Source organism: Macrotis lagotis, chromosome 5 (genome assembly GCF_037893015.1).
Source record: "Macrotis lagotis isolate mMagLag1 chromosome 5, bilby.v1.9.chrom.fasta, whole genome shotgun sequence".
Lineage (NCBI taxonomy): Eukaryota > Metazoa > Chordata > Mammalia > Peramelemorphia > Peramelidae > Macrotis > Macrotis lagotis.
The window spans coordinates 70,902,880-70,915,288 of NC_133662.1; the positions used below are offsets into that span (position 1 = coordinate 70,902,880).

The following is a 12,409-nucleotide window of genomic DNA, read 5'->3' on the forward strand; positions in this document are numbered from 1 at the left end:
AGAACAACTTTGGGATCTTTGTCTGATTTGAAATTGAAACCTCAGGTGTGTATTGGTTCCCCCAACTAGAAGGTCAGTTTCTTTTGAGAAGGGACTATCTGGCTTTTTTTATTTGTTTCCCTAGTTCTTTACATGCACTAAGCACTTAAGAAATGCTTATTCATTCATTCATTCTTAATTTTATTGGAAAGCATAAGTAATCAAATGTTAAAACATTTTAAGTTGTATTGTGTTGATCTTTCAGTATTTGATCTGGGCTCCTCCATTTGGACCCTAGAAAGATCAATGGGCAGTAGCAAGCATTGAATGGTATATTACTGTATTGAAAACACAAAGTGCCTTCCATTTCATTTAAGAAAAAAATCATGAAGTTAAATAGCATATAAAATCTTATTTCTTCAAGTTAAGGAATTTTACTGTGGATCTTGTTGGATGATAAATATGCTTGGAAAGGGTTTTGGAGAGGGGTAGGAAGGACAGTAAATGTTTTTCTTTTCTTTTTTCCCCAATGCTACCAGTTATTACAGATTGTTTTGAACCATAAATATCTTCAGGCTTATTAGTCCTGGAGGTTTTTACCTCTATTTACATATTCAGAATGTAGGTCAGTCTCAAAACATAAACTGTCTCAAAACTTTCTAGGAGGTAGTGACCACCCATGTCCTTTACTTTCCAACTTTGGCATTTACTTCCTTGTCCTACTAAAAGATATGGTTAGTATATAAGAAATCTGGTGCTGGTATATTCATAATTTTTCTCTTTTTTAACATTCATTTTTAAATTTTAAGTCCAAAATTTTCTCCATCTTTCCCCTTTGAGACCCTCTCCTATCCACTGAGAAGGATAGTAATATGATATTCATTATACATGTGAAATAATGTAAAACATATTTTCACAGTGTCTATTTTTCCAACTGGGGACACAATGACACTTCAGTCCCTAGGCTATCTCTGGTTCCTTGTTGCTGACAAATAAGAATGTTTTGGGGGAAAAATTCTTGAATGTTAATGTTGCTTGGGATAAAAATGATTTTCCCCCAAGTTGACTCCCAATTCCTAAGCTAGTTTTTTCTAACTCCTCATCAGTATTAGATTATGTACCAGTTGGCATAAATTCATCTTCCCTTGAAAAGCTTCAGTAGTACATCTTTTAGAAGAAGGAATGCAGTTTAAGAGTTTAATTTTATATTACTGGCCTCTATACACCTTTCATTCCACTCAAAGTGATCCATTGACTTTTCTGCATCCAAACATCTCCTACTCCATGTTTTTATATAGGATTCCTCCCATATTTGTAACTTCCTTCTAAGCCCACTTCAGATATCACATGAAACCTTTCTCTCCAGTTGAATCTGCTGTTTTCCTCTTGAAACTATTTTGTGTATAATTTAAATTGATTCACCTGCATCCAAGTTATACACCCCTTCCAAGAGACAATATGCCCTTTGCATAAAGTTAATTCATGTTTGTATCCCTAAATCTGAAGTAGTGCCTTCTTCATAAGGAGAGGAAGATCTTGTTACTAGATCTATATTGTCATTGAGAAAGGCAGTTCCTAGGTGAGGAAATTCCCTTTACCCATTCAGATTAGGACTTTCTCTATAACTTAGAATCATGGAGAATTGCCTAGAGCACTGAGAAGGTAAAATTACTTATCTACAGCTGCTTAGCCAATGTGTGTCAGTGAGGAGATTGGAATTCCTAGCTTTGAGAACCCTTCTCAATTTTCTCCAAAGCTCTATCATATCTAGATTTTCTAACATTCTAGTTATGTCCTTAACTTCCTTCTTGTTTATTTTATGATTAGATGTATCTAAATCTGAGAGCAGGAGATTGAAGTCTCCCACCAGTAGAGTTTTGCTGTCTGTGTCTTCCTGTAACTCATTCAACTTCTCCTTTAAGAATTTGGATGCTATACCACTTGGTGGTATTTGGTATTGAAACTGCTTCATTGTCTATGGTACCTTTTAAGTGGATATATATTTATTCTATTTTAGCAACTGCTTTGTCTGAAATAAGGATTGCTGCGCCTGTCTTTTTCACTTCAATTGAAGCAAAGTATATGTTATAATTATTAACTCTTTATTGTCCTCCATTCTATCTTCCCTCTATTTGTATTTTCCATTTTTTCACTTTATCCATATTTCTCGCTATTTTACATCTCAGTACCACCTTCTTCAGTGTGTTTGCCCCCTTATATCCACCCCCCCATCTTTCCCCTTTCTCTGTGCCCCTTCTTCCTCTCCTTCCTTCCCCTTTCTCTTTTTAATACTTGAAACGTAAGATAAGTTTCTTAACTGAGTTTGTTCATGTTAACTGTAAGCCAATTTTGGTGAGAGTAAGATTCAGGTGGTTCATGCCTCCTTTCTTCTCCTCTATTACAATAGGTCCTTTGCACCTCTTCATATAATGTGATTTACCCCATTTAGTCTCTTCCATCCTCCCGTCTCTTTACTGTCCCCCCTTTTAAGGAGTTATTGTCTTTAGATCATTCTACCAGAGTCATGGACAAGTCATGAGTGTCCATTGCTTCTGACTAAGTGTATTCTGTCTAATAGAGTTATAATTCTCAAGAGTTATAAGAATCATTCTCCCAGCTGGGAATATAGCTAGTTTTATCTTACTGGATAGCAATTTTTTTCTTTTCCTCATTTTTTTCCTTTTCATGTGTCTCTTGTCTCTTGAGTCTCCTGTTTGAAGACCAAATTTTCTATTTAACCTCTGGTCTTTTCATCAGGAAAAGTTAGAAGTTTATTATTTCACTAAATATCCATCTTTTCCCATAGAATTAGAAGGCTCAGTTTGTAGGGTAGTGAATTCTTGGCTGCATTCCAAGTTCCCTTGCTCTTAGGAATATCGTATTTCAGGCCCTTCGTTCCCCTAATGTTCATGCAGCCAGGTCCTGTGTAATCCTTACCATGGCTCCTTGGCTTCTGAATTGTTTCTTTCTGGCTGCTTGTAGGATTTTCTCTTTTTATCGGATAGTTCTGGAATTTGATCACAATATTCCTTGGTGTTTTCATTTTGAAATCCCTTTCAGGAGGGGATCCATGTATTCTTTCAATAACTAATTTACCCTGTGGTACCAGGATATCAGGGCAGTTTTCCTTCAAAAATCCTGAAATATTGATCCAGCCTTTTTTTTCCTCTTCAGTGTGTACAGGAAGCCCAACGATTCTTAAATTGTCTGTCTTCCATCAATTCTCTAGATCACTAGTTTTGCTTATGAGATAGTTTACGTTTTTTTCTATTTTTTTTTGCAAGGCAAATGGGCTTAAGTGGCTTGCTCAAGGCCACACAACTAGGTAATTATCAAGTGTCTGAGATAGGATTTGAACCCAGGTACTCCTGACTCCAGGGCCGGTGCTTTATCCACTACACCACCTAGCCGCCCCCATCATTTCTATTTTTTAAGGAGTTTTCCATTTGCCCAATTGTGGTTTTGAGAGAATTATTTTCTTTTTGCACTTGACCAATTATATTTTGCAAGCATTTGTTTTCTTGTTGCAATTTTTTAATTTTTCTCTTGCATGGTAGTAATTTTTTCCTGGTTTCTTTCCCCACTTTTTCCAATTGATTTTTAAACTATGTCCTGATCTCTTCTAAGAACTCTTTCTTGGCTGTAGACCAATTTATATTTTCCTCAGAAGTTCTAGTTCTCTCAGAATTAGGGTCCTTGTCTTTGAGGTAGATTTCAATGGACACCCCCTCCCCCCTTCTACTTGCCTTTCTTCATTTTACTAGGATCTTGTGTTGGGGGTGGGATTGGTTCACTTACCTTTGTAGTTGAAATATCTAGAGGCTTTGTTCACTACACTTAGTAACTCCAAGCGGGCTGGCCAGTAGGGGCTGCTAGAGGCTTTCTCTGCAGTGTCTGTGACCTTGATTGGCCTACTCCCTAGGCCTTGGTGGGGTGGAGGGAGTAGCAGGGTCTTAATTGTCCTTGAACAATGTATGCTGGACCCTCAAGCTATATGGTTAATTTCATTATTCTCTCAGTACTGAGGGAGATCTGCAGCCCATACCTGAGCCTGGGGGGGGGTGAGGGGGTTATTGTTGTTCTGGATAGAGTCCCTGTCCTCCTACAGAGATGGGGAAGACACTAAACTGGAAGGGACTCGTGGCCTTGGTCTTCCATGCCCGTGACCATATTGATGTCTTCTCCAACCTCACTGGAGCTCTTCTGCCTGCTCACAAAGATAAAGCTTCCGAGGCTGTTCTCAGGTTAGACCCAGATCTCACCCCACCACCCCTGCAATGGCTCTCTGCTCTCCACCTCTAGCTCACCTTGGTGGTAGATGTTCTCCTTTGCTCTTTCTGGATTTTGTGGATCTGAATTCTGTCATATTAGTTCTGAGGGAAAGCCAGGAGACATTAGGTCAGTTCCTGGCTTCTCTGCACCATTTTGACCAGAAGTTCAGAACTGTCTCTTTTTAAAAAAAAAATCATTTTGTCCTTTAACTTAATCATCAATGAATTAATTAATTAAGAGAACTGAATGATAAATTATGAACTTTTTTACATATTTTAAAGTATTTGTTAAATTATAACAAAGTGGTAACAAAATGTCCCTATTTGTGTTGTATTTTGAACTTTGCTCTTCCATTTTTGTTTTTCTTGTATTTCCATCATTACCCAGTGACTTGGCCTCCCACCTTAACTTTTTTTTTTTTTTTTTTTTTTTTTTTTTTTTTTTTTTTTTTAGGGATGAGCCCAAAGAAAACAAAGACTGGGCTATTTATATTGGAGAAAAGGAACTACAGTGAAAGGAAAATAAAATGGGGGGCTTAAGCATAAATATACAGGGTGGGAGGATAGAGGCAAGAATGAGGTTGGATGCTGACCAGTAAAGCAGAAGCACGACAGTGTAAGGAAAAGAGCAAGGGCTAGAACATAGCCATTGACCCAGGTCTAGTTTAGCCCAGGGCAGGAAGAGCCCTCTGGTCTGCTTCCAAAGGCATGAGAGGGAGAGCAAAGGAAAGTACATGATTCTACATGAAATAAGCCCTGCTCTTCAGAAAAAAATTCTTTTGGGGGGAGGGGGAAGTTGTAGGATGGGCTAAGCTTAGAGGCTTATTAAGGGCAAGGGATAACCCAGCCCACTCACTTTCTATTAAAAAAAAGTTTTCTTCTTTATTGGCATGTGTTTCTTTACAAAAACAGGGCCTGAGGGGTTGTGGAATGTGAGGATGGATTCTTGGGTCAGCTCAGTCAGATGTCAGCACCTCAGGCTGGCATGGGGACCAGACCAGCCTTCAGTCCCCAGAGAGGGGAGTGTTTCCTGCACAGCCTCGGGGGGCAGATCTCCAGGGGATCCTATTCCTTGGCAATGGCAAAAGGCTTCTCCACTTCAATTGTGCCACAGTCAGCTATTGTCACATCCTTCAGGGGCTTGTCACATCCATCTGTCTTAGTGTTTTTCACCTTTCGTACCACATCCATTCCTTCTAGAACTTTGCCAAAGACCACATGTTTGCCATCTAGCCATGGTGTTTTAACGGTGGTAATGAAGAACTGGGAGCCATTGGTATCCTTCCCAGCATTGGCCATGCTCACCCAGCCTGGTCCATAGTGCTTCAGCTTAAAGTTCTCATCAGGGAAGCGATCACCATAGATGCTCTTTCCTCCTGTGCCATTACCCCGGGTGAAGTCTCCACCTTGAATCATGAAGTCCTTGATCGATGAAATTTGCTGCCTTGAAGCCAAATCCTTTCTCTCCCGTGGCCAAAGCCACAAAATTTTCCACTGTCTTAGGGGTCGTCTTCCCAAAGAGACCGATGACTGATGACTACCCGGCCTACGTCTTCATCACCAATTCGTAGATCAAAATATACCTTGGCGGTGACTTTGGGCCCCTTCTTCTCCTCGGCCGCGGAGAGCCCCGGAAGCAGCAGGAAGAGCACCGAGCCCAGGACCAGCGCGGCCACCACTAGCAGCTTCATGTTCCCCTTGGTCAGATGCAGCATCAACCCTGTGGGTGCGGCCGCAGCCTGGGGCTCCGGGGCCCACCTTAACTTCTACAAAAGCTCCTCCTTACAATAAATAAGTATAATCAAGCATAACAAATCAATACATTGGCCTTCTAAAAATGTGTATTATTTTGCATTTTTGTATCTCATATGTATGACAAGAACTTGGGAAATATATTTCAAAATCTATCTTCTGAAGTTACAGGAATGTTTCTGCTTTTTATCAGAAATTTGAAGTCTTTTGAAGTTGTTCTCTTTTATATTATTTTGCTCATTTATATATTGACCTCCCACTTCTAATTACTTCACTTTGTGTCATTTCAAAGTTTCTCAAGTTTTCTTTGAATTTGTCCTTTTTTTTTTTTATCATTTCTTGAATACTGAACTTGGAGTCTGAAAGTCTGAGTTCAAATCTGTCCTCAGATGTAGACCAGCTGAATAACCCTGGACAAGTCACTTAATTACTTAACCTCTATCTACTATATAAATGTGCTATTATTATTATTGTTATTATGCACAACATATTGAAACATTTTTCAGGTAATGGGAACCCATTTTGTTGATAAATTCTTTGCTACAAAAAGAAATATTGCTATGAACTGTTTTGTATATTTATATACCATTCTCTCTGTCTTTGCCTACTTTGACTAGTAATGATATTTATAACATATCTAAGAATATGTTTAATTTAGTGTTTTGGGCATTTGTTTCTCTTTTTTCCTCCAGATTGATTAGACCAAATCCAAGTTCCACACTGTACAAATTTGTTGAGTTCTTTTTAAATGATATTATATTCTCTATTTAGGCTATATATCCATTTGTAATTTATTGTGGTATCTAGTGTAAGATATTTCTCTTAGCCTAATCTCTGACAGACTGCTTTCTAGTTTTGTTGTTAGTTTTTTCCAAATAGGGAAGCTCTGCCCTAAGTTGATGGTGTCCCCAGATAGTAAATAAACACTTTTCCTTGTTCAGGCAGAGATTACTTTGATTTTTGATCATATACAAAATTAGAAGTAATTTTGGGAATGTTGAATTAATATTCCTTCATGTAATTCTTTAAAAATAAAATGAAAGAACTCATAAAGATTCTCAAACTCAAAGTAGGTTCATCAAAAAATGTCTTACAGAATTTAGAATTAGTGTAATAATTTCCAGCCTGTTTTATTTCCATGAACTACTTCTAAATTTGCTAGGAACAAACTAGAACTATTAGAAACAGTAGAAAAATAGTTTATTATTAGTTATCCATTCAGACACACACCTAGTAAACACTTAATACGTGCATATTGAGGGGCAGCTAGGTGGCACAGTGAATAGAGCACTGATCCTGGAGTTAAGAAGACCTAAGTTCAAGGTTGAACTCATAGACATAATAATTACTTAGCTGTGTGACCTTGGGCAAATCATTTAACCCCACTGCCATGCCCAAAAAAACCCCAAAACCAAGAGGAAATGCTTTTTTTGACTGACTGATATGGTATGAACAATCTTTTTTTCTTTTCCCCAGTCAGCTAAGGAATTGTGATTATAGTTCCAGATCTGAAATCACAATCTGCCTCAGATACTTGCTAGCTGTGTGACAGCAGGGAAGCCACTCATTCTTTTTCAGTTTCAATTTCCTCTTCTGTAAAAAGAAAGTAATAAGCATCTACTTCAGAATGTCATTGCGAGAATCTCATAAAATGATCAAAATTATGTGAAAAGTATTTTTCAAAATTTAAGTGCTAAATAAATACTAATTTATCATCATCATCATCATCATCATCATGGTTACTGTTACAGAATGAGAAGGAAAATCTAACAATCTTAGCAATACAAAGTATTACAACTTATTGTCAGAACCAGCTATGTTGATCAAGGAAAAGGAAGAAGAGTATGAGATATCATGGAAAATATACAGTTGAGAAAAAATACAAAAAAGATATGTTTTACTTAGAAAAGAAATATAAAAGAGAAGTTATAGAAAGAGGGACTAAATGAATGAATGAATTTAAAATAATTTGTTAAGTCCCATTTATATAACAAATACTGTGTTAACTGCCATGGACACATTACAGGAGTTAAGACAGTTCCTTCTGTCAAGGATTCATCAATAGGGCTGATGAAAGGATCCAGGAGATCTCAGGGTGCAACAATAAGGGCAGATGGCTAGGTAGGAGTCATCCTCAGAGTACATTGCTCAGTCATAAGACTATACCTGTGACTTTAGAAGAAAGGTGTTAAGTCCTAGAGGGCCTCCTTCTTATTGGAATGATGGTTGTTGATGTTTCCCCTATTCATCCCACAAGTGTGAAAGAGACAGTCAGCCAAGCAGGGGCGAGATGAAGTGAAGAATTGGAGATAAAGTTAGATACACTGGGCATGCTCTTTAATGTTAAGGACACAGACTTGAATTATATAACATGGTAAACTTGATCTGTATAATTTTATAAATCTCCTTGAACAAAATTCTGCAGTTAATTGAGAAAAAAGTAGAAATATACTTTGTTCCACTCCTTGATGGCTTAGGAGGAAAATATTTGAACAGGAGTTGGGAATTTTTCAGATAACTCTGGGACACTCCCTTCAAATTCAAGAAAGTTGGCAAGTCTGGAAATGGGGAAGTATATAAAAATGTATATTTTGAACTGAAAAAAGTTTATGGTTGACCTGGTTCCAATATTAAATAACAAAGCATATTGTTGAAGGAGCTCCTGTGTTAAATGTTCACAATAAATGATACACCTTTCTAGTTTTTTCCCTAATACTTTTTCTCTCTTGTAACCTATAACTTTTAATTATAGAATATAAGAAAAAACATACTTAGAATATTATCCATTGGATTGGATCTCTTTTTAAATCTGGAAATATCATGAGTATAGACTATTTTCTGCCCAAATTCTTGTTTTTAAAAGTCCCCTTTGAAGACATTAGTTTACCAGTTGTTTTAATCTGACTCTTCTGAGCTTCAGGTGTTATATAAATCCTTCCTGGAATTTTTCTCAATATTTTGTTTGAATAGTTTTCTGATAAAAATGTTACGTTCCATGTTTGTTGAAATTTATATAATGCTTAAAGTTAAAAAAAACATTTTATGTATGTAGCACAATCTCTGGGTTCATTTTACCAACCCTTACTGACTAGCAGGTCAGTTTCTCAGAAGATAGATAGCTCCTTCTCCCTTCACCATTCCAGGGATAATTCTGAAGTTTGTACTGGTTATACTAGTTCACAAGCATCCATCATTTGCATGCTTCTCTCCTGACTCAGTTGATATCAATTCTCTGAACAGACTGAATTAGCCATTAGAAATGAATTTAGTAAGAGAATAGATTATTTAGTACAAACATGGCCATAAACTGGGGTGACATACCTTTTCACAATTAAATACAGGGTCCAGGAGAAAGTAGGATAAAGCTTGGAGTCACATGTGACAAAGAGTAACTCACAACTCCTTGTTTCTGGAGATCCCCTATCTTAATCATTAAGCTTTCTTGGTGTAAATCTAGCTTTCTTCTGAACTACTTCCACATTTCTCTGCCAGGAAGTTTTATCTTTCGCCCCTTAGACCTCACATAATATTTCATTTGTACCATTCTTAGGCAATTTTAGATTGTTTTGTACTTTATTTGGTTGTCCACTTTTTCTACTACAGTATTTGTTCCATAAAGGCAAATAACAGGTTTTCTCAATGTAATATATATTTTTACCACAGTACTTTGTGTGTGACAGGTGCATAACACATGTTTCTTTTAATGATTTACAGATCTTCACAAAATTAAGATTCTTTTTATATGGAGATTGACAGATTTTTTTGACAGTTTTAAAGATGGTAATGGCAATACTATATATTAAGAAAATATTTAAGCATTTTATGATCCTGATGGAGCCATATTTCAGGGAACTGAATTTTATGTCCCAATTAAGTTGTGTTTTTTTCCTGAGATTTCATTGATATACCTATTTTATGTCCCAATTAAGTTGTGTTTTTTTTCCTGAGATTTCATTGATATACCTAATGTTTGGAATCAGTTCCCATCAATTACTTCATTTCAAAAAGATCTCAAGATCTTAGTTGGATATCCTGAATAGAAAAGGAAAATTTTCTGTCAACTAAATATTCTTGACTTACCTTCCTATTTTCATTTCTATCATATATATATATATATATATATATATATGTATGTATGTGTATAAATGTATGTATGTGTATAAATGTATGTATACATATATACTTATCTAAATATTCATTTAAATATATGTATTATATGTACAAATATATTTGTATATGCAGATTTAAGGCATCTGTGCTGATATATTCAATAAGAAGTAAAGTCACACCAACAAGTAGAATGGGATTAATGTTAAACAATATTACCAGAAAGATATTAACTCTATTTGCTTATGGGAAAAATGACAGAATCAATTAGAAGAGTTTTTAATCTTTTCATGCATTGGCTTTATAATAAGCAAATGATAAGTTTGTGATAACTTTGAAATCTTTAAGGTGAGAACATCTTCCAGTGATCAGCGATCTTACTTGATGCACACTTCAGTACTTCTGAGAATAATCGTCCTGACTGGTACTATTCAGATAAACTGCTTTCATTTAATATTATAAAACTGTTTAGGAGCATACTGTTCTCTGTAAAGATTTGAAATGCTCTCTCAAATATTAGCTTATGATTATCATATTATCTGCGATCTTCTCTTCTTGAGCATTTTCTTAGGTACTTATGTTCTAAGACTTTTGGGGCTAATTTGCACTTTTTTTGAGATGACTGAAAGTATTTTATATCCTATCACTACTTAAGACAAATGAATTAGACGTAATCTATTACCAGTTACTGATTAAAATTTATTTTCCTTAAAAGTTCAAATGTTTATATCATTTATTTATTGTTGAAGAGAATGTTGCAAAACTGATTTCATGATGAAATTTTTATCTTTCATAGAATAAAGATATCATTGTATAGTTGATTTTAAATCATAAATGAGTGAAAAAATTGTTAAGAACTCATTATGTATCAGACACAAGGGATACAATAACAAAGCAAAGTCAATCTCTACTGTTAAGGAGTTTATGTTATATAGCAACAAAAGGGGAGTGGTAACCATGAAGGAATACTTTATTTCAAAAATTTAGAGGATTAATGAGTAAAGCCATAGCAAATTAGATTAACACACTTTAATTCAGGAACAATGATCAAATTTATTTGATCATGGTTCAAGGTTGCAGAACTAGAGGAAGTCTGAAATGCAGTGATGTGGCAGTTAGCAAAACTATTGAAGAAAAAATGAAATAAAACATGGTTCTTGGGTTTTTCTTGAAATAGTAATTGGTGAGAGCCAGTGGAGCCAGTCACTTAATCATTCCATTTTCATATCATATCAAATGTGAGATCCCTTTCAATTAAAATATTCTTGATTTCATGTGAAGATAAAATTTGCTTTATATATTTAAAAATATGAGCAAAGCCTGATCTTTTGGGCCTAATATTTTAAAAGCTATGTGAAATTAGTATTTATAATGTGAGAAGTTTCCAAATCAAGACATAAGTGCTTGAAATCATTTCCCAATTGCTCCTTTTTTTCCCTTCAAGTTTAATGTAAATATAATTCTGAAGAATTTGAAGATTTGGAGAGCCTAATCCAAATTCCATTTACTTTATTTTTTTTGCAAGGCAAATGGGGTTAAATGGCTTGCCCAAGGCCACACAGCTAGGTAATTATTGTCTGAGACCAGATTTGAACCCAGGTACTCCTGACTCCAGGGCCGGTGCTTTATCCACTGCGCCACCCAGCTGCCCCATTCCATTTACTTTAAAAGGTAGAGAGAGCACCTTGCTTAACTTTGGATTCTCAGTGTATAACATGTATTTATTAATATGCATATTTTATACGTATATGAATATATATATTCATCTATGCTATGAAAATATGCTCAAAACTCCTCACTGAGTTCTGACCTGTTAGAAATAATTATGTGTTAATCTTCCCAGAGTTTGAATTATTCTAGGACAAAAGTTACCAGAGGATTTGGTCTTAAGAAAAATAAAAAAAAATTAATTTGCTGTTATTACTCTAAGTCATGAATTATGCAGTCCTGTGTGGGGGATCTAGCTTCAGAGTCACACTCCCCCAAGATAGAGGTCTACTGTCTGCTTTTTATAACTTTGGTCATCATAAGGTGTGATCTGAAACGTTACCTCCGGTTTGTCCAATCAAAGAAAGGTATGGCCACCCATACTAGAATGGGGCAAGGGCAAGGTTGGAAGGGGAATGGAGGGGGGAACAGAACATCAAAGTTCCTTTTCAGCTTTCCTAAGGATCTTCAAAGAAATGGATATAGTGGTAGAGACTCTTGATTGATTAAGAAGGCAAACCTTTGTTCTGTTTTAGTGCCCTTTTCAATTGCTAAATTGACTTGATTAAAAGAAGTATTAGTATCTAAGTGAA

At 35.9% G+C, this 12,409-nt stretch overlaps 1 protein-coding gene and 1 pseudogene across 1 annotated transcript in view; one reads left to right on the forward strand and one right to left on the reverse strand.

Annotated features, from left to right (window-relative positions):
• BCKDHB (branched chain keto acid dehydrogenase E1 subunit beta) overlaps positions 1-12,409 on the forward strand; it is a 275,861-nt gene that overhangs the window by 237,050 nt on the left and 26,402 nt on the right.
• On the reverse strand, positions 4,979-5,965 carry LOC141523854 (peptidyl-prolyl cis-trans isomerase B pseudogene; annotated as a pseudogene).